At 43.2% G+C, this 22,633-nt stretch overlaps 1 pseudogene; it reads right to left on the reverse strand.

The window, feature by feature from the left end:
- Positions 1 to 448: 448 nt before the first annotated feature.
- LOC119378413 (NF-kappa-B inhibitor-interacting Ras-like protein 1) lies at positions 449 to 22,249 on the reverse strand (annotated as a pseudogene).
- Positions 22,250 to 22,633: the final 384 nt, after the last annotated feature.

Here is a 22,633-nt window from a genome sequence, read left to right on the forward strand (position 1 = left end):
TTGGCACAACTGCATTGACAAGCCCTCTTCCAAGTTATGTTGACAGCTCTGATACTCAACTTCTGATCCATACATGTGTTCAGAGACGAAGACATCTCATGTATTTGGTCCCAGACAAATAGCCATTCTCTTTCTGGCTTCCCACTAGGCACATTTAGAGAGCACAAAACAAGATTTCAGTGTGAGTAGTTTTCACTCATGCTCTGCTTGATAACCAGCATTCAGACATTAGACATCTGAATCAAGATTTAAAATACCAAAACAAAAAAAGGAAACCTGAAATGCATGACTGTAATGCGAAGAAAATAGAAATACCTATATATAAAGAAAGGCAAGCACATGGTTAAATAAGTTTCCTCTTTATTCCCAACGGCAACATGCCTACAAGCTCAGGGCACATTCAGCTGCGGCATGCAGGAATTTGAACTTGAATCCTGCTCCACTTCATTGAGATCTTTATTAGGCAGTTGAAATGGAATGTGCAAGTCCATGCTCATGTTTGTGGGTTATGCTGCCTGCTTGCTCAAAGTTCCATGGTGATGCGGCCTGCTTTGCCTTTGCGGCCCAACTGAGGAAATGTAGATTTGCCTGAAAAGAAAATTGTTTTGTTTTTGCATGTTTGATAACAGGTGAACATTGCAAGGTCTTGTGTAAAGAATATGTACTGCTCAGAGGTAGTCTCATAAGCATGTCATGCAAGCACAGTAGCCGTTTTTTCTGCTCATGTTATAATTACAACTTCACCTCGACAGCAGTGCACGCACGCATGCGCGCGCGCACACACACACACACACACACACACACCGGTGAAGTGTGGTGTTGGATGTCCAACAATAAATAGTTGGACATCCTGTCGATTGCAGACATCATGTAAAAGGAAAAATTCATATGCACATGTTTGCAGTACAAAGCTACAAGGAATCCATATGGCTATTTCAGAAAGAAATTGCAAAGGAACTGGTTAATAGCCCTGTATGCCACCTGAAGGCATTAACTTTCATATCCTACCTGTGGCTAGCTGTTTTTTCATCCTACTTGATATCCTTTACTTTACCACTTCCTTATTTCATTTAGTTACAAGTAACTTCTCATATGCTTCCTTCTTGGTTGTTTTCACTGTTTGCTGGCTTTATATGAGTGTGACGATACGCACATACCCACAGCCATATAAAGCCAACAGATAATGAAGTTAAAGAAAGCATAAAGGAAGTTTTGTGTAGTTATAATTGAGGTGTTGAAATTATACGATAAAGTAAAAGAAGAGACGAAAAAACAACTAGCCACCGGTGGGAGCCGAACCCACAACCTCCTCATATGTGTGCGATACACTAACAATTCTGCTATGACAGCGGCTGCTCCCCTGTCTACATTCTTGGGCATTTATGTATGTGTACAAGGTTTAACTGTATAAGTGTTAGCCAGCACTCCTGGCTGCCATGATAGCATATGTGGACGTTTTTTTTTTCTGTCAACAGCATCATGTAGTATGTGAAGTTTGGGAGCAGGCAGCTGACCAACGAAAATCATATACTGCCTCAAGTCATCCAGCCTTCTGGAGTCGAGACTTTCACTATCAAATGAATGAGAAGAGACGATGAAACAAACAGATAATCAAGCGAATGAAAGCATAGCAGAATATTTTGTATTTTTTTATTGATGCATAGAAATTGTAAAGAAAGGTCAAATCCAGTGGATGAAAATACAAAATAAAGTGGACAAGGGAGTATCTGCCACCACAGAACAACTGATATCTTTTAGTTGGTAGTTGCCAGTTTTGTCTTGTACCATTCATAGACTGACAGAAGCATTTTCAATGTGTATAGAGATGCTTGGAAAAACCAGCATCATTCCTCTGTACGAGGGTGAATTGCCTACTTTGATAAGTTGCAAAAGGCTTGTAGGTGGGCATAGCAAATTTAGTGACAGAGGTACTCTCTTGCATCTTTTCACCTACAAAATATACTGCTAACGAAAGATGCACAAATCAATGAGCAAATCTCTTTGCAAAATTTTTTTTTTTTCATAAAACTTTACGCAACATTCACATAAGTACAAACAAGCTCATACTTGTAAACTCTACAAGAAGTTTGGGAGAGTTGGCAGGTATGCATGCATGCTTAGGGCACTATTGTTCAATAACTACATGCACTTCTCCAAGGCTGCTGTTGTCCTTTTCTACTCATGTAGAAGACCCCTCTTGAGAGGCTATTATGGTATCATACAAGAAAAGATGAATAATATGCTACAATTAAAACCCATTTTTCACCTCATAAGAAATCCTTCATTTTGTAATTTTTCACAGAACTAAATTGGTTGAGACTAAAAGAACCAATAAAAATTATCTTCAGCTTACTTGGAGGTGGGTTGACCTTTGAGACCAGGTATATAATGGCTCAATAAGAGATTTCCGATCAAATGCCGACACTTCAGCAAACCGCACTGAAATAAATAAAGCACTGATGTAAGCATGTTCGCTCAAAGAATTGAAGTTTTTTATCTGTTATTCTAGTCCAGGAGTACAAGCCACTCCATGATTATTACTGACTGCTAGGGCTTTTAGGCAGGTACTTTTTCGATAGACAATGTATGTTTAAAATGTGTCACCTGCAAATATACTTGCACACAGCTAAGTGTTACTCTGCACATTACAAGAAAAAAAAATTGGGGGACGCTTAAGCTTCGCCTTTAAGAGTTGAACGCGATAGCGATATCTTGCCCCTAGTGTGTTACTTAGACCACTATGTGTGTGTAACAGAATGCGCGCACTAAGGTGTGTGCCTTTTGTAATGGGTGGCTGGCTTAAAACACCAAGTAGTTATGATATTCACATGGTGTGACGCCCAATACCAATTTACACTTGCACCACACAATATTACTGCGATATTACATCTCGTACTGTGACACCTGTATACAGACGTGTATGTTTTGATGAGCATGAAAGTTACTTCAGTGTAGTTCCACGCAGAGGCGTGGCTGTGTGGTAGAACACCTGCTTACCACGCAGATGGCTTGGGTCGATTCTCATTCGAACCCAACATTTTTTTATTTATTTAGTTTGAGCTTTCTCATTTTTCTGTCACGGACAAGATGATGATTTTTTCGCTCACAACCAATGACACACCAACACCGGAATTTCTGCGAAACGAGCTCTTTAAAACTATCACGTTAAAAGACTACAACAGAAGACAGGTTCAGTCTCTTTTTGGGGCACAGATGATGAAAGTTGCTTTAACGGAAAGTTCGACAAAATGTCGCGTCCCTGTTATGTTGCCAGGTGCCTGAATGGTGTGCGCCACTTGAGCAACAGCAGCTGCAGCAAAGAAACCGACGTGACTTTCCAATGGGTGCTGCAAGTAAACCCCTATGCCGAAGTAGCCGAGTGCCGTACCTCTGCGACATTGTGCTAAACACCAAGAAATCTGCATGTGTGATCGCTGCACTTTTGTGCAGAGGATTATGTGATAACCGCAGCATTGGCTGCCGGGCAGCAAAGCGGGCAACGTTGGGCAAGGCAAACACTACATCTGGAGGCCCTTCCCAGGCAAGCGATTTGAAGTGCACTAACGCTGTGCGGACCACTAAAATGTGATTTTTCTTTAAAAATAAGCATTTACTTGGCATGAAACAAGCACTACGAGTTTCCTGGAATGCTTTTCAGTAATCAATGTTGACTTAACATTTGCCTTTAGCGTCCCTTTAACATGCTTAAAGAAGTGGTTGGGAATGCTTTCAACTAAAAGATGAGCCATAACGAACAAGTAAACTGAACTGCAACAAGTTCTTGTTGTACTGACAAAATGCATATTTCACCATAAAATAATATCTGGGGTTTAACGCCCCAAACCACGATATGATTATGAGGGACGCCTAGTGGAGAGCTCCGGAAATTTCGACCACCTGGGGTTCTTTAACGTGCACCTAAATCTAAGTACACAGGCCTCAAAAATTTCGCTTCCATTGAAAATGCAGCCTCCGCGGCCGGGATTCGATCCTGTGACCTTTGGGTCAGCAGTCGAGTGCCATAGCCACTAGACCACCGTGGCGGGGCTGGCATATTTCACCATGGCCAGGCAGATTATTTTATATTAGAGCAGTAGAGTACCTCATATTACAACTAGAGTATGAAAAACAGAAGGGTTTCGGTAATTTTTATTTTGTATGGTTATCAAGTTTAAGGGCCATAAAAAACAACTACTACCTACAAAGGTACAAAGCTAATAGAGAGCAGACAGAAGAAAGGCATATAAATAATAATGTGCACTTCCCAATAGAAGAAATGAAAGTTTTTTTTTTTTAGAAAAATCTCACCTCTTTCCTTGGTGGCCCAGTTTATGGCTGACTGTGTCTCAACCTCCTTTCTGCACTCAGATCTGCTTTGTTTCCAAGCACTAAGAAAGATAACTGCAATAATAAGTTTTTCAGACTGAACAAGATACCACATGATTCACAAGATGAAAAATAAAAAAAGAAGCTACCTCCTTCTTGTCTTTGTGCTTGTCAATGTCCTTCTTCAGCTGCTCCAACAGCAAGAAGGACTCTGCTGTTTGATTGCATATATTAAGACTACCCCCTGTAAAAAAGCAATGTGCCAAACATCCTTAACAATATAGATACCTGAAGGAAGCACACAGAAAAATGACTTCAAGTGACTTTATGATTTAATTTGGTTCAAGAACCAGAACTCTGAGACTAAGTGTTGGCTTTCACTCCAAGGGTGACCCATATTTTTACTTGCCACTTCACAGAGAAAATGGCTGTATTGCTGTATTTAGAGTCTGAACAATTTTGTGTAATAAACACTAAGATCTGAGCAGACTGCACAATTTTACAGTTAGTGGCAGCTGGCTGCGGATGGTTTGAGTTTTATTTTGCAAGTAGGCAAGAAATTTGGCTTACAGGTTAACAAACACGAAAAACAACAGATGTCAGATTTAATCTGGCCATCTAGAATTGGTGCACAAGTGTGTATGCATTCCAATGTCATTAAAATGTGACCACAATGGCTGGGAAAATATCCCATTACATCATGCTCAGAAGCAGAACACCACATCACCCAACAGGGTAAGATCTGCAATACCAACTTTTTACCAAAATTTAATAATGAAGATCAAATACAGCTGGACAATCAAGTTTTAAATAGCTGAGTATCCATCATGGCAAAAAGCCATGTTTCTTAATGAAAGGAAATGAAGTCATCAAAAGACAGCCAGTGACATTAAATCTTGCAATTCACATTTAGGACCACCTGTCGGTCCGACTTACCTTGAAGTATTTCTTAAGGGGCCCTGCGACGTTTTTGAGACTGCCTTTGTAACACTGCGTGTGTGAGTATTCAATGCTGAGATGACCCCAAAAGGATTATAAAATTGGTGCATGAAAACTGAAGTTAATATCCTTCAAAGTTCAAACCCAAGCAGATGCTGAGAAAAAAACACCCCCTTTTGCATTTCACTCAGCCAATGACGTTTTTGGCTGGTTCCAATCAATGTGTGCCTCTCATAGGAATTTACCGGAAGTGTTGCCTCATGCTGACCGTTGCACCACTCGCACCTAGTGTCGTGTTGCAAATGTTTAGAAACTATGTAAATTGAAAACGGAAATCCTTTTAGATCTGATGAGGTATAAAAAGGGCTTTTATATCTTTTAGCCCACAACGCGCGGCCTTGCTGGACCATGTGAGTGTTACATGCGACTTGTCGAGCCAAGCCAATCAAAACGCATGGCCAATGTCGTTACTGCCACACATGATGAAACGTCACTGCGATGACAAAATAACCGTTGTGTGTCGCTATAGTCCCGAAATCAGGTGGTTTCTCCGTCGTCGAAACAAAATTTGTTTTTGGTAATGCCACTTGTGCAATGATATAGGTGCATTCCACAGTATCAGAGGAAGCGATGAAAATGACATGCTTATTTGAGTCACAGGGCCCCTTTAATATTAAAGTAGCCTACACAGATGCTTGAAAGTGGTCATGGCATAAATAGCAGCAAAGTGCCCTGCATCCATGCTCAGGAGTTACAAAAGATACTGAATGGAAACATTCTTTAGATGCATTTGTTTCACTGTCTTAATAAATTGCCAAAGGAAGGGACATATTAGACAAATTTCTCAGTAAGTTTGGTAAAATAAATATAGGGCAAATGACAGAAGCCAAGAAGATTCTCCTGTGTTTTGCAATCTACATATAGTACGTTGGTGTGATGCAGGTCTGAGCATATAATAGCTGCTTTGCATGCATCTCAACCACTAGCACAGTATTCTTGCTTTTTATATTTAAAAAGGTAAAATTTGTAACCTGATGGTTGCCTACAAGTCATAAGAACTAGGTGAAAAAAGAAGAACAGAAAATCAGAGAGAGCTTACTTTCGAAAGCAAACAAGTGTATGACTAGCTGAGGAAGCCACATTTGCTATGATAAATGCATTTACACAACCACTGCACAACACATTTATTTAATTTACAATCTGACATCTAGACATTGTGCTCATTCACCAACATTTCCCCCGAAAAGTGTTTCAAATTATTTTGGTTACAGGAAGTACCTGGCAGCACACATAAAAAAAATGCACCTTATCACTCTCTGCATGGAGTTCCTGTGCTCAAACACCTCATTATAATTCTATGCGAAGCATGCATAAAGTGGTGCCGCCTGAGAAAAACTTTGTTTAGCAAAAGTACATGGGCAAACAAAAAAGCGACACACAAGACAGAGTGCTAACTTTCTACAGCATTTTATTCCTGAAAAGCACAATTTAAACAATTCAGTGACACACGTTACATGCAAGGTTGCATAACCTTTAAAAATCCAATCTTTTATTGCCCACACAGACAACTTTATCAGGCTAGTTGGTAATGATACATCATTGTAGGTAGTGTGAAACTTTACTAAGGACAGATAAAAATAGAACAAGCCACAAGCATTTACAGCTTGTCCTTTATGTATCTATCCTTAGTAAAGTTTCGCACTACCTACAATGATGGATTTTTGTTCAGAACATATAAAGGGTGCTCACAAAATCTCACTTGAGTCTTAAAATCATATTGGCTTCAACATTTTGCATGTCAACTTGTCGCGGTCATTACTTACAATGGTACATGTTTTTAAAGGGCGGCTTACAACCACAATTTTTACAATTATGTGCAAGCTAGCCGTCATGTGCATTTTTAACAACAATATTTGTATGTTCTCCGGGACGGTCATAGATGCAATGAATAACCTACTGCTGCCAACCTGACAGCAGTATCCTAAGCATGGCATTACAAATACAACCAATATTTGCACTTTGTGTTTCTTATTGTTGTTGATGTTTTCATAATAACACTGCTTCTTGACAGCAACCAACTTCAAAGATGTGCGAAAACACCTATACCTTTGGACTGTTCAGCCATCTCTCAAGACTGTGGGAAACCACGTGTATGCAAGAAATAACGGGGACATTTTTTCTTTTCCGAGTGGTCCTATGTAAATTTTATGAGAATGTTTTCTAAAACCACCTCTGCAACTGCTGTTAGAACATTCCTTAGATAACTGGCATCACACACCTATTAGGCTAGTCCCCCATGTACTTGCCCTACACTAACTTTTTTTTAGTAATGACATACAAACAAGCTCAGAATTTCATTATTGTGCATCACACTATATCTGCACTCTAACATATGTAATGCTGCAGTTTTGAGCACATTGAGCACCTTGAACACAATAAGGGGCATATATCTGGTTTGGGCACAACTTAGCACATCAAGTTGCAAATGTGGCACTTTGACACAGTTTCACAGCTGTACCACATCTGACTACTGTACCCAGAGTAGTTTATATTGCAGACTGTGCACTAGCTAGGGTAGTCCAAGAAAGGAACGTGAAATAATAATTAAAAAAAGAACGCCTTGTTGTTTTAGTTTTTCCCTTGTGGGTGTTTGCATGTTTCTGCTGGCACTTCGAGGAAAAAGAAAAGACCTCTGACAAATATGCAGTATATTAACACTATTTGGTTCAAGCATTGAACTGAACTATGCATGTTAGATTTGTTTGTTTAAATTTTTGAATATTTACACAAGCCTTTTTTGATGCCACTCTCTCTGCCTTTATGCCAGCCAGAAACCAAAGCACAATAAAAACGGCACCACCACTGTGCATTCACTGGATAAGCACATCTTTGCCATCATTTGTCCACATTGCATAGACACCACCCAGTTTGCCTTCAAGCCACTAGCTGAACACTTTGCAAACTTTATGCTTAGCACATTCACCATTTTAATAATGATACATGTTAAATTTTCTGTCATTTCCGCTTCAAATAATAAATTCATCTCCCCTCTATGCTCTGAGGGAATGCAAAGTAAATAACTGATTAATTCATAGTGTCCAATGGCAAAAGTGATCCCATGGCAGCATGTCTAAAATATGTGTTGCATTTCCAAGCACAAGTTCACCTAGCACAGTGACGCACACCTAGTTTGCCAAAATAATAGCCAAATTTCCGCATAGAAGAGTCAAGCATTCCTTTTTTCCATACAACAGTGATACTGCACTTGAAAACACCTATTTGCTGATAAGTAACTTAGCTTTTCAGGCTGCAAAATCCTAAGCATGCAGTGTTGATGTAGGCCCTACAACTATAGTAAGGTAACACACATAGGAAATGACATGGCAGAAGGTTCTTTACATAAAACTTGAGAACATGATGTGAAACTTGCATCTGCGTGTGCCAGGTTAGACTTTGAGACCTCCGCTTCAGAGCTGTCCTGGAAAAATACAGAGCAACACTGCTTTTAGCAGTAGCTTTCTCATGAGCATAAGAAAAAAAAAAAACTTTCATGGCAGAAAATATGGCATGGCATAGCTATTGTAATCTTTGCCATTTGGGTTTTCATTACCAGCCTATCTCATGTCCAGTGCTGAATGAAGGCATCTCACAGTGATCTCCAATTAACCTGACTTACTCCACTATATATTCTGCGAATCTTGTAACATCATTACACCACCTGATCTGCCATGCTCCACTGTTCTTTCCTTCTCTTGGCACCCATTCCGTTACACTAATAAACCAGTTATCTCAGCTCAACATACTTTATCAAGCTTCAAGTTTCAACCCTATGGATTAGTACCACAGAATTTGTACTGGTATAATATACTCATTGTACACTCTTCATTTCAAATATATCAGTGATCTACCACTCATGACCTGAGAGTGCTGCCATATGAGCTCTGACCCACGTTGACCAATCTGATTTCCTTCTTATGACCCACACTCCCTGTGTCTTTTTGACTTGTACAAAATCTACCTTGCCAAAATCCAGAGGCTGACTAGTAACCACAAACTATCATTAGTTTCCCAGGCTTGCCTTAGTAACAGCAGTCGCATCCTACACTAATGCACCACTAATTCTCATGATTATTCCTAGCCTTTGATGGCTGAAGTCCTAAATCATCTGTTGCAAGTGATCTCCAGCATTGCTAAACAACGCCATCTGCTAATTGCAGTTTGCCATAAACTTCCGTCTTAATTTTCACATGAACCCTTCATAATCCAGCATTTAGAATATTCCTTCCTAGCAATAGCAAATAACATTAGAGAGATTATTTACCAGTGAGCTTATATTCAAAAAACTCTACAAATAACCCCAAATAACCCCCAAAAAGCCAAAACACCATTCCACATCAAGAAAAATTAGATAAACTAAATCACCTATCACCTTTATTTCTGGCCATGGCATGTACATTCAAACCCCAGATACAATTAACATGAAGTTATAAATAAATTAGTACACTAGTATGAATTAATTACTGAATGGATTTCTGAGCAATGTGTAAATGAGACTTTGAGCATGTCATGAAAACTACTATCCCATTTGCATTGTTCCCACATTTAATGATAACTTTGACATATCAAACCTGGCAATATGCTGCTGGATTAATCATACCAACAACCTTCATTAATCGATTTACAGCACAGACTAACTTAAATCAGTGCATTTCACTACGTTTGACTGTATCCTGCAGTAACCTCCTGGGGTAAAAACAGAAAGCAGATTGAGCAGTTTTTACATGCCAACTCATATCTCATGTCTTTGTCCAGCTTATTAAATTTTTAAGCCCTACTTTATCAAAGCTCTTTGCAGACATAGTGGAAACATAGAACTATCATTCTAGGCACTGCAAAGGTACATGAGGTGACAAGCATCATAATACAAGCACTTTAAAACAGAGGTGCATGTAACAAAATGTCACATGTCATGGCCATTCCCACCTGCACAAAAAGAATGAAATCCAGAAAAATACCGCCGTGGCCGGGATCGACCCTGTGTCTTTCGTGTCAACAGCCGAGCACAGCAACCACTAGGCCACCTCCCTGGCTGCTTTACAAGCTGTGGGATCAGCATTATGATAAAATGTTTAACCTACATGGCAGCCCTAGATCTATGCCTCGTCCAGGGTAACTTTTTTTTAAACTGTGCAGCTCTTATCATGCATGCAACAACCCTTCAATTTTTTAAATGTAAACCAGGTAGAGCAAAATCAGCAACCATTTCTTAATAAATCACTAAAATATATATTCCTAGAGGATGCAAGTTTCCTAAAGTAAGCTGAGTGACCATAAACCCCAGAAAGAAAAAGGCACTCCTCTGCACACTGACACAAGTGTGTAGCTTGTGAAGTCAGGCTTGTGCAACACTCACACAAGTGATGGTCAGCAGGGTGACACATGTTGACACTCCAGACCACACAAGAGGCACTGTGGCAGGGTTTATAAACTCTACAGCACAACACCAAGAATGCTCTAAAGTCAGACCACCAATAAAAATTCCAACTGACAAGCAAGGCACTTGCAAAACCATTTGTCTATGTACAGTCACTGTGCTAGACTGATAGGGTATACATAGTGGCAATTCACCAAACTCAAGAAATGGCAGGGACATGTCTGACATTCAGCAGACCTGTGCAGCACCTGAAGCAATTATGAACTGTTTTGCAGTTAAGAACTTGTTAATAGAGAAGCCTAAAGGGTAATCATGAGAGATCCTCAGCTTGTGCATCATTTCTTTTGTTTTGATACACCTTGCAAAAAAGGCAGGTGCAGTATACATGCGGTAAAAACTATGAGGGCAATGAAAAGTTTTGTAAGTAGGCTTTAACACATACTCAGCTCACTTACCAGCCCAACAAGGCTGCTGTGGCACAACTTTAATTGTGAGTACCGGAGCATGATAAGTCGTTGTGCAAAGGAGTAGGTTCCACCAGAGATACATACAGTAGAATAATCAGTGTGTATGGCAGTAAATGTGCTTGGTATGCTACAGTAAGTCATTAGGCAGTTTTAGAACAGGGTACACAAAGCTTTGCGTTGGTGTTTGTCGCCACTGCGTATGCGTCCACGTTATCCACGTTAAAGGGACACTAAAGGCAAATAACAATTTATGTCAGAGTAAAAGCTCAATGTATGACGTCTAAAACGGCAATATTATCAACAGCAGTGCCCTACTTACCGAGAAATTAAGCTAAAAGCTAAATGTGTAGCACGATGAGCGCCACGAGCGGCGCATTTTGGAAATGATCCCGATGACATGAGAGAGTTCGACCACAATTAATCACTCGTAATCAAACTAGCTGCAATAAAAAAAGAACCTTCCGTGCATCAATAACGTAATAAAATGCTGCTTGTTCGTTTCTGTTTGATTCATGGAAAAAGCCGGCAGATCCCACGCATTGTGGGAATCGATGTAATGCGAAGCAGCCAGCAAAGAGCTGCATACATCGTCTTGTATGTCATTGAGGAAAATGCGTGTCATGGTTTCATGTTAACTCCTATTATTTATGTTCGTCACACAGTAACGGGCGCCAATACCAACTTCGGGTAGGTCGAGCTAGCGAAACGGCCGCCAGCGCACCGTGAGCGTGGCACGTAAGTAATGCTGTACATGACATGCGTGTCAGGATTTTCATGTTAACTCGTGTTATTTATGTTCCTCACACGGTCACGTCGCAAGATACCAATTTTGGTCCGCCAGCGCACCATGAGCGTGGCACGTAAGTCATGCTGTACTTGACATGCGTGTCATGATTTTCATGTTAATTCGTGTTTTTATGTTCGTCACACAGTCACGTCGCGCAAAACCAATTCCCGGGTTGATCAAGCTAGCGAAACGGCCGCCAGCGCTCCATGAGCGTGGCACGTAAGTCATGCTGTACATGACATGCGTGTCATGATTTTCATGTTAACTCGTGTTATTTATGTTCGTCACACAGTCATGTCGCGCAATACCAATTTCGGGGTAGGTCAAGCTAGCGAAACCGCCGCCAGCGTCCCATGAGCGTGGCACGTAAGTCATGCTGTGCATGACATGCGAGTCATGATTGTCATGTTAACTCGTGTTTTTATGTTCGTCATACAGTCACGTCACAAGATACCAATTTTGGTGTATATAAATCTAGCGAAACCGCCGCCAGCGCCCCATGAGCGTGACACGTAAGTCATGCTGTACATGACATGCGTGTCTAATTTTCATGTTAACTCGTGTATTTGTGTTCGTTACACAGTCCATGTCCGCAATACCAATTTCGTGGTGAGGTCAAGCTAGCGAAACCGCCGCCAGCGCCCCATGAGCGTGGCACGTAAGTCATGCTGTACATGACATGCGTGTCATGATTTTCATGTTAACTCGTGTTTTTTATGTTCTCACACAGTCACTGTCGCGCAATACCAATTTCGTGGTAGATCAAGCTAGCGAAACGGCCGCCAGCGCTCCATGAGCGTGGCACGTAAGTCATGCATGTACATGACATGCGTGTCATGATTTTCATGTTAACTCGAGTTTTATGTTCGTCACACAGTCACGTCGCGCAATACCAATTTCAGGGTAGATCAAGCTAGCGAAAACTGCCGCCAGCGCTCCATGAGCGTGGCACGTAAGTCTGCTGTGACATGACATGCGTGTCATGATTTCATGTTAACTCGTGTTATTTATGTTATTACACAGTCACGTCCACAAGATACCAATTTTGGTGTATATCAAGCTTAGCGGAAACTGCCGCCAGCGCTCCATGAGCGTGGCACGTAAGTCATGCTGTACATGACATGCGTGTCATGATTTTCATGTTAACTCGAGTTTTTATGTTCGTCATACAGTCACGTCGAGCAATACCAATTTCGGGGTAGATCAAGCTAGCGAAACTGCCGCCAGCGCCCTATGAGCGTGCCACGTAAGTCATGATGTAAATGACATGCGTGTCATGACTCATGTTATCTCGTGTTATTTATGTTCGTTACACGGTCACGTCGCAAGATACCAATTTTAGTGTATATAAAGCTAGCGAAACGGCCGCCAGCGCACCATGAGCGTGGCACGTAAGTCATGCTGTGCATGACATGCGTGTCATGATTTTCATGTTAACTCGTGCTATTATGTTCGTCATACCGTCACGTCACAAGATACCAATTTTGGTGTATATAAATCTAGCGAAACCGCCGCCAGCGCCCCATGAGCGTGACACGTAAGTCATGCTGTACATGACATGCGTGCCATAATTTTCATGTTAACTCGTGTTATTTGTGTTCGTTACACAGTCACGTCACAAGATACCAATTTTGGTGTATGTAAATCTAGCGAAACCGCCGCCAGCGCCCCATGAGCGTGGCACGTAAGTCATGCTGTACATGACATGCGTGTCATGATTTTCATGTTCACTCGAGTTTTTATGTTCGTCATACAGTCACGTCGAGCAATACCAATTTCGGGGTAGATCAAGCTAGCGAAACTGCCGCCAGCGCCCTATGAGCGTGCCACGTAAGTCATGATGTACATGACATGCGTGTCATGATTTTCATGTTATCTCGTGTTATTTATGTTCGTTACACGGTCACGTCGCAAGATACCAATTTTAGTGTATATAAAGCTAGCGAAACGGCCGCCAGCGCCCCATAAGCGTGGCACGTAAGTCATGCTGTGCATGACATGCGAGTCATGATTGTCATGTTAACTCGTGTTTTTATGTTCGTCATACAATCACGTCACAAGATACCAATTTTGGTGTATATAAATCTAGCGAAACCGCCGCCAGCGCCCCATGAGCGTGACACGTAAGTCATGCTGTACATGACATGCGTGCATATTTTCATGTTAACTCGTGTTATTGTGTTCGTTACACAGTCACGTCACAGATACCAATTTTGGTGTATGTAAATCTAGCGAAGACGCCGCCAGCGCCCATGAGCGTGGCACGTAAGTCATGCTGTACATGACATGCTGATCATGATTTGTCATGTTCACTCGAGTTTTTATGTTCGTCATACAGTCACGTCGAGCATACCAATTTCTGGGTAGATCAACTAGCGAACTGCCGCCAGCACCCTATGAGCGTGCCACGTAATCATGATGTACATGACATGCGTGTCATGATTTTCATGTTACTCGTGTATTTATGTTCGTTACACGGTCACGTTCGCAAAGATACCAATTTTGTGTATATAAAGCTAGCGAAACGGCCGCCAGCGCCCCATGAGCGTGGCACGTAAGTATGCTGTGCATGACATGCGAGTCATGATTGTCATGTTACCTCGTGTTTTTATGTTCGTCATACAGTCACGTCACAAGATACCAATTTTGGTGTATATAAATCTAGCGAAACCGCCGCCAGCGCCCCATGAGCGTGACACGTAAGTCATGCTGTACATGACCTGCGTGTCATAATTTTCATGTTAACTCGGGTTATTTGTGTTCGTTACACAGTCACGTCACAAGATACCAATTTTGGTGTATGTAAATCTAGCGAAACCGCCGCCAGCGCCCCATGAGCGTGGCACGTAAGTCATGCTGTACATGACATCGTGTCATGATTGTCATGTTAACGTCGTGTTTTTATGTTCTCACACAGTCACGTCGCGCAATATACCAATTTCGTGGTAGATCAAGCTAGCGAAACGGCCGCCAGCGCTCCATGAGCGTGGCACGGAAGTCATGCAGTACATGACATGCGTGTCTGATTTCATGTTAACTCGAGTTTTTATGTTCGTCACACAGTCACGTCGCGCAATACAATTTCAGGGTAGATCAAGCTAGCGAAACTGCCGCCAGCGCTCCGTGAGCGTGGCACGTAAGTCATGCTGTACATGACATGCGTGTCATGATTTTCATGTTAACTCGTGTTATTTATGTTTATACACAGTCCGTCACAAGATACCAATTTTGGTGTATGTAAATCTAGCCGAAACGCCGCCAGCGCCCCATGAGCGTTGGCACGTAAGTCATGCTGTACATGACATGCGTGTCATGATTTTCATGTTCACTCGAGTTGTTTATGTTCGTCATACAGTCACGTCGAGCAATACCAATTTGGGGTAGATCAAGCTAGCGAAACTGCCGCCAGCGCCCTATGAGCGTGCCACGTAAGTCATGATGTACATGAATGCGTGTCATGATTTTCATGTTATCTCGTTTATTTATGTTCGTTACACGGTCCACGTCGCAAGATACCAATTTAGTGTATATAAAGCTAGCGAAACGGCCGCCAGGCCCCATGAGGCGTGGCACGTAAGTCATGCTGTGCATGACATGCGAGTCATGATTGTCATGTTAACTCGTGTTTTTATGGTTCGTCATACAGTCACCGTCACAAGATAACCAATTTTGGTGTATATAAATCTAAGCGAAACCGCCGCAAGCGCCCCATGAGCGTGACACGTAAGTCATGCTGTACGGACATGCGTGCCATAATTTTCATGTTAACTCGTGTTATTTGTGTTCGTTACACCGTCACGTCACAAGATAACCAATTTTGGTGTATGTAAATCTAGCGAAAACCGCCGCCAGCAGCCCCATGAGCGTGGCACGTAAGTCATGCTGTAACATACATGCGTGTCATGATTTTCATGTTCACTCGAGTTTTATGTTCGTCATACAGTCACGTCGAGCAATACCATTTCGGGGTAGATCAAGCTAGCGAAACTGCCGCCAGCGCCCTATGAGCGTGCCACGTAAGTCATGATGTACATGACATGCGTGTCATGATTTTCATGTTATCTCGTGTTATTTGTGTTCGTTACACAGTCACGTCACAAGATACCAATTTTGGTGTATGTAAATCTAGCGAAACCGCCGCCAGCGCCCCATGAGCGTGGCACGTAAGTCATGCTGTACATGACATGCGTGTCATGATTGTCATGTTAACTCGTGTTTTTATGTTCATCACACAGTCACGTCGCGCAATACCAATTTCGTGGTAGATCAAGCTAGCGAAACGGCCGCCAGCGCTCCATGAGCGTGGCACGGAAGTCATGCAGTACATGACATGTGTGTCATGATTTTCATGTTAACTCGAGTTTTTATGTTCGTCACACAGTCACGTCGCGCAATACCAATTTCGGGTAGATCAAGCTAGCGAAACTGCCGCCAGCGCTGCCGTGAGCGTGGCACGTAAGTCATGCTGTACATGACATGCGTGTCATGATTTGTCATGTTAACTCGTGTTATTTATGTTCATTACACAGTCACGTCACAAGATACCAATTTTGGTGTATATCAAGCTTGCGAAACTGCCGCCAGCGCTCCATGAGCGTGGCACGTAAGTCATGCTGTACATGACATGCGTGTCATGATTTTCATGTTCACTCGAGTTTTTATGTTCGTCATACAGTCACGTCGAGCAATACCAATTTTAGTGTATATAAAGCTAGCGAAACTGCCGCCAGCGCCCTATGAGCGTGCCACGTAAGTCATGATGTACATGACATGCGTGTCATGATTTTCATGTTATCTCGTGTTATTTATGTTCGTTACACGGTCACGTCGCAAGATACCAATTTTAGTGTATATAAAGCTAGCGAAACGGCCGCCAGCGCACCATGAGCGTGGCACGTAAGTCATGCTGTGCATGACATGCGTGTCATGATTTTCATGTTAACTCGTGTATTTATGTTCGTCACACAGGCACGTCGCAATGATACCTGTTTGGTGTATATCAAACTAGCGAAACGGCCGCCAGCGCACCATGAGCGTAGCATGTAAATCATGCTGTACATGACATGCGTGTCATGATTTTCATGTTGTGACTTGTCATTTATGTTTGTCATACAGTCATGTTACGCCATACCAATTTTGGTGCACATTCGATGAACCAAGCGACCAGGAGAGCACGAAGTCGTAGGCGGCTAGATAGATAGATAGATAGATAGATAGATAGATACGCTCAAAGTCGCAGAAGTTCGCTAAGAAATGCTTCGCATTTAAAAAGAACCTCTTTGGCGCTGCTATGGGAAACGGCGCGCGTGGTGGAAAGGTTCCATTTTCGCCAAACTGTGCTTTGCCCGGCACCCTGCTTCGCTCACGCGGTCGCGTCTCAGTGGTAGTTTCAGTGTCGCGTACTGCCGCGTGTGTTTTGCGTGCTCGTGAAAGTCCCTCTGACAGAAAGTTCGACAAAATGTTGTTATGTTGCCGGATGCCCGAATGGCGCACGCCGCCGTGCAGTAAAGGCGGGCAACGTTGGGCATGGCAGCAGCGACGTGAGAAACACCGCTTTCAGGCGGGTGATTTGAAGTACGCTAACGCGATGCAGACCACTAAAACGTGATTTTATTTAAAAATAAGCACTTCTTTGGCACAAAAGTAGCAGTACGAGGTTTCTGGACTGCTATTTCAACAATCAACGTTGACTTAATATTTGCCTTTGTGTCCCTTTAACTAACGGAAATAGTGCATGTATGCAACAAAATGCAAAGCTTTGCGTACCCCTATTTTAAAACTGCCTACTGGTTTCAAGTTTAGAAATGATGACCATATGAATGCGCAAGTTGAAACCAAGGTCGGGATGGTCAACTGCTTTAAATATTTTAATCATCAAGCTGAGCTGAGAGGCCTATCATGCGCACTCAACAGGCTGAGGTGTCTGAAAATGGACCTAAAATTTAATATTTCATAGAACAGTGCTCAGTGGCGTAAATCATGGGGGGTCAGGGGGGTCCTGACCCTCTTGTGTTCAAGCTGGGGGACACCCCTTGCAAGTGTCCCTCCAGACGTCCTCATCCCGGGTTCGAAACCTGGACCAGGACGAATTTTTCGGCAACTAAAAGCTTTCTTTCTGAGAATCTGTATGGATTTCCTTGTGGCTTCGTGCTACGAACAGGTGGTTGTATATTTTCTTTTTACCATGAAAGTGTTTTATGCCGGGATCCACCATGGCTTCACTGACGTATTTCCGTCACGGATCTGATGTTGTAAAGTATACACTAACAGATGGCAAAGAAAACAACTAGAAGAAAAAAGTCACAGTTTCGCCGCAAGGCCGAAGCAATGAATGCGATAGCAAGAAACTAATGCTATATGAAGTGAGGCTCGCCAATGGATACTCAGTTTGAACAGCGCTCCTGTTGCAAAGGCGGCCGAAGCAGCGAAGGAAACTAGCGTGCTTCAAGTGTCGAGCTGTGTCACTTGATAGTTCGCGCTCATCTTCTGTTTGTTCGTTAAGCGGCGTCCCTTGAGCTCGAGTGGCTTTCCTACGCTCCGTAACATGAGCGCGGACATCACGGTGAAAGCGTGAAACATCCCTCTTCCCCTCAGCACAAGAAAACAGCGCGAGCAGACAGCGGAAGGGCAAGGTTCTCCCTGCGCAAGTGAGCTCGCCGACGACTTTTAAATGCGCCTGTCGCGCTCCTAACGTCATCTCGCTGGTAATGAAGAAATGCTTATAAGCGCAGCCGTCTCTGAGCCCGTCCAGCGGTAAAGGGTGTGTATATAAACGCTCGCCGTTACCTACGTGGAGGATCTGCGTTTCGTGGCGTAGTGGCTAGCGCCACTCGCTGCGGAGGAAGAGGTCCCTGGTTCGATTCCGCGCTTCAGGAGCATTTTTCTGAATTATTTTTCTTTGGGCTTTTATATATATATACATACTTATACATATAAGGCGCATGACGGCGGCGACGGCGACGGCAAAATCCAGCCGAGACTGTCCATATAATTGCTATCGCAATAAAAGTTCCGTGGCCGGGAGCCGAACCTACGACCCCTAGCTCTGCAGCGCACAGCTAGAAACCACTCGGCCACAAAATGTACGTTCTTTAGCTTACTAACGGCGAGCTATTTATATACACCATTTACCCACTGGCGGTACTCAGAGCTCGGTGGCTTCAGCATGGTCTTGTTATCACTTAGCGGGATGGCGCGAAGAGCGTGGAGGGCGCGCTTTAAAGGTCGTCGCCCTGTGCATTGTAATGCAAGCGCGCCTCTACAGGGGTGCCTCTCGTGCGCGTGCACTTATCTCATGATGGGGGCAGTTTGTACGTCTTGTGCTTTCACCGCAACTGTCCGGTGAGCGTTACAGAGAGCACGAAGGTCCACTTCACTCGCTGCAGCACCGCGTCTCCAAAAGGAGCGCACTGCTGACACACAAAGAAGTAACAATTGTGACAGTTGTTAGTTTGCGCTCGTCCTGTGTACTTTTCATGCACCCTTTCTGCTTTAGAGTGCGCTGCAAGTTTCGAGCTGCTTGCCATTCTTCGTATGACATTACAATTTATTGCTACAGCACTCACTCCTTCACCCTTGTGGCGAAACAATGCATAATAAACGCTCAACTACCCCTGTGAAGACACGCTTCACTTTCGTGTTATACAGATTCCTATGAAAGGGGGATCAGTCATGTTTTTGTCAACCCTTCTGCCACCTTGCGGGACTCCGCAGAACTCATTTGCAGAAGCAGGGACGTTGACCAGTCTAGGAAAACTGGTATGCTACCCTACAGTGGGGAAAGGGATGGGGGAGTTTCGAAGATAGACGTAGAGAGGAAGAGAGGGAGCTGGAAATATGCTATACTTATGCTTAGAAACAAACGTTATTTTAAAATTTCATTTGAAAGTATGATTTAATTTTGATATAATAAAAAGAAAACATTTTTGTGAAAAGAAAATGGCCACCATATCCCAACGAGGTGTGTCCCCCCTTGTAATTTTTCTGGACTTAACGCCACTGACAGTGCTTGTACAGTCATTCATGGTGCTTTGGGTACACCAAAGGTCTGGACCTAATCAGTACCACAAAACCTCTCCGTACCATGTCAGCCCCACGGCTTGTATTCAAGAGAACTTTTGACCCTCTAAGAATGTGACCAAAATATTTTCTCAACCATCTTTCACTCGGATGAAAATGTGGCTTTACCGGTGAGACCCATCAAGAAAAAAAAAGTCTATACAAAGAAGGCATTTGGGGGGCCATTAAAAAAAACTTATGAACCAACATTTAGAGAGAAAAGTAATGGCTACCATTTTCTGGTATGCAAAGGGAATCTTGCTGATAGATCACCCGGAAAATAGCGTGACAGTAACAGGGAAATATCACGCTAAAGCTCTCCAAAAACGGCATGCAACCTTTGTAAAAAACCATGAGCATCTCCACCCTACATGAGAACGTCCTAGTTAAAGAATTTCATGTTACCCATACTGACAGTTGAATGTATGCATTTAAGAGTTGGACTGCTCACTCTGCAGCCCTCATCTATCCCCCATTACATTTTTCTATTTTGAAACTTGAAGAAAAACTTCAAAATAACAAGGTTCAATGACCGCTCTGATGGGAGTTTCACCTCATACATTCTTGCGCCATGACATATAGAGACCACTGTATGTATATACGGTAAACTCTCGGGTTAGCAAAAGCCTCTCCACTAGTGATGCAGAACTATTGGCAAATTTACTATCGATGGTATCGATAGTTTCTTTGAAACCATCGGTGGTGTAAACAAACTATCGATAGTCCAACTGGTAGTACCATCGTTAATATTACTAGCGATATTACTACTGCCAGGCGGGTTTATTGATTTGTTTTGATGTATTCGGGTTTCACCCACAAACTGTTAGTAGCGTTTGACGCAGACTGCGCGATTGTTTGAGATCTTCGCGATTGTTTGAGATCATTTTGTTAGGATTACGCACCACACGCGAATATTCAAGTTTATTGGAGAGCTTAAGAGTATACGTTGTTGGGCTAGTTGGTTCATAATCTTCAAAATTGGCTAGCGCGAAAATCGACACGGACAGAGAAGCGCCTGTCCTGTACATCAGTGTTCCTTCTCTGTCCGTGTCGATTTTCGCGCTAGCCAATTTTGAAGATTATTGGAGAGCTTACGCGAGCACCAGCGATAACGCTGGAAGGTTCGATGACTGATGTATAGACCTTTTCACACACGGCTCCCTGGGCGCCGCCATAATCCTCTCTGGGCTGCGCTAAATAGGTGTGACCCCCCAAAAATGCACTGTGGAGGCTGTGACCTCGGCCTTTGTACTGCCGTGCGCAGCCCAGCATGGCGGCGTTTTTCTCTCCTGTGAAAAGGTCCATAAAAGACGAAGCGTTCCACCGATTATCAGATTACTCAACAGCCAGCGACTGTTCTCGCCGCAATCAGTGCGCAGCGTGTATCACTTGTATTTTGAGTTACGTTCGACCAAATAAAGAGCATCGTATTTCACAGTCTTCCTGCAGCATTCTTCACCATCACAACCACGTGAAAAACTATCCAGAGTAGTGCGAATAACAAGGCTGTTGTGGGCTGGCCAAATTGCCCAAAATATCCGCGATAGCCTACTATTAGCTTCGCTTAACTTATGAGCAAATTTTTGGCGAGAGAAATTATTTCTGCTGTGAAAATGGCGGCACATGTCGATCGATAAATTCATATGCAAAAGCAACCAGTTACAACTTACAATTAACAAACTTAGTTCTTGATAATTTTATTTTGAAATCATACAATGCTATATACGTTTGAAGCCGCACAGTTCCACCCCACGTAACGGCTTCCTTTCCGCTACAGCTGAATAGTTCGACATTATGATCATGTCAGCGAAGCACTCTCGTGAAGAACACAAGCGCCTCAACTTTCTTGCCCTTCAGCCTGCTCATCCAGCTCCACTATGTACCACGCGCACGGGGAACCAAGTTTATTCTGCAATGAGTTCGCGCTATTGATTTTATACTATCAATACTACTTACTATCGATAGCGCTATCGATACTATTTTTTACCATCGATAGTTCGATAGCGATTCAGCTATCGATAGTATCGATAGTACCATCGATAGTTCTGCATCACTACTCTCCACACGTGAACTAAGTGTCACAGTTCCTCCGCCATCCCGGCCGCCGTGCACGAGTTCCTCACTCTCCCCATGACTGTCCGTTGTTATGATCGCGGTGCGACCCACCACTGTAAAGGCTCCATCAGGCTGGACCCCGAGCACGACTACCTGGGAAAGTGCCTCTGAACCAAGCTGCATTACTGTGCAGAACGCGCGACCCCCTGTACAGTGCTCTCTTCCTTGCTGGTGTCCCTCTCAGACACTGGACGCGTTCCTCGGAGACTCCGGACGCTTCCGAACAGCGGAGCTTCGCCCTCCTCCTCTTAGCGTCTCAGTGGTCATAAAAGGCCGGCGCATCTAGCGTCAGGGGCTTCTTCCGTCTACATGCTTTGTTTGTGTTTTGTCCTCATCACGTATTAAACGTTCTTCTGCCTTGTCACTGCCTGGATCCTCCCAGCCCAGTCCTTTGGCCCTCATGTCATGCTACCCACGAGACCCTGGTGCCTCTCGTAACAACTAGATGGCAGAGGTGAGATTGCAGTGGACCTTGCAACATGTGCCAGGCGAACCGTGGACCTCGCA

This window comes from Rhipicephalus sanguineus, unplaced genomic scaffold (assembly GCF_013339695.2).
Source record: "Rhipicephalus sanguineus isolate Rsan-2018 unplaced genomic scaffold, BIME_Rsan_1.4 Seq8271, whole genome shotgun sequence".
Taxonomy (NCBI): Eukaryota; Metazoa; Arthropoda; class Arachnida; order Ixodida; family Ixodidae; genus Rhipicephalus; species Rhipicephalus sanguineus.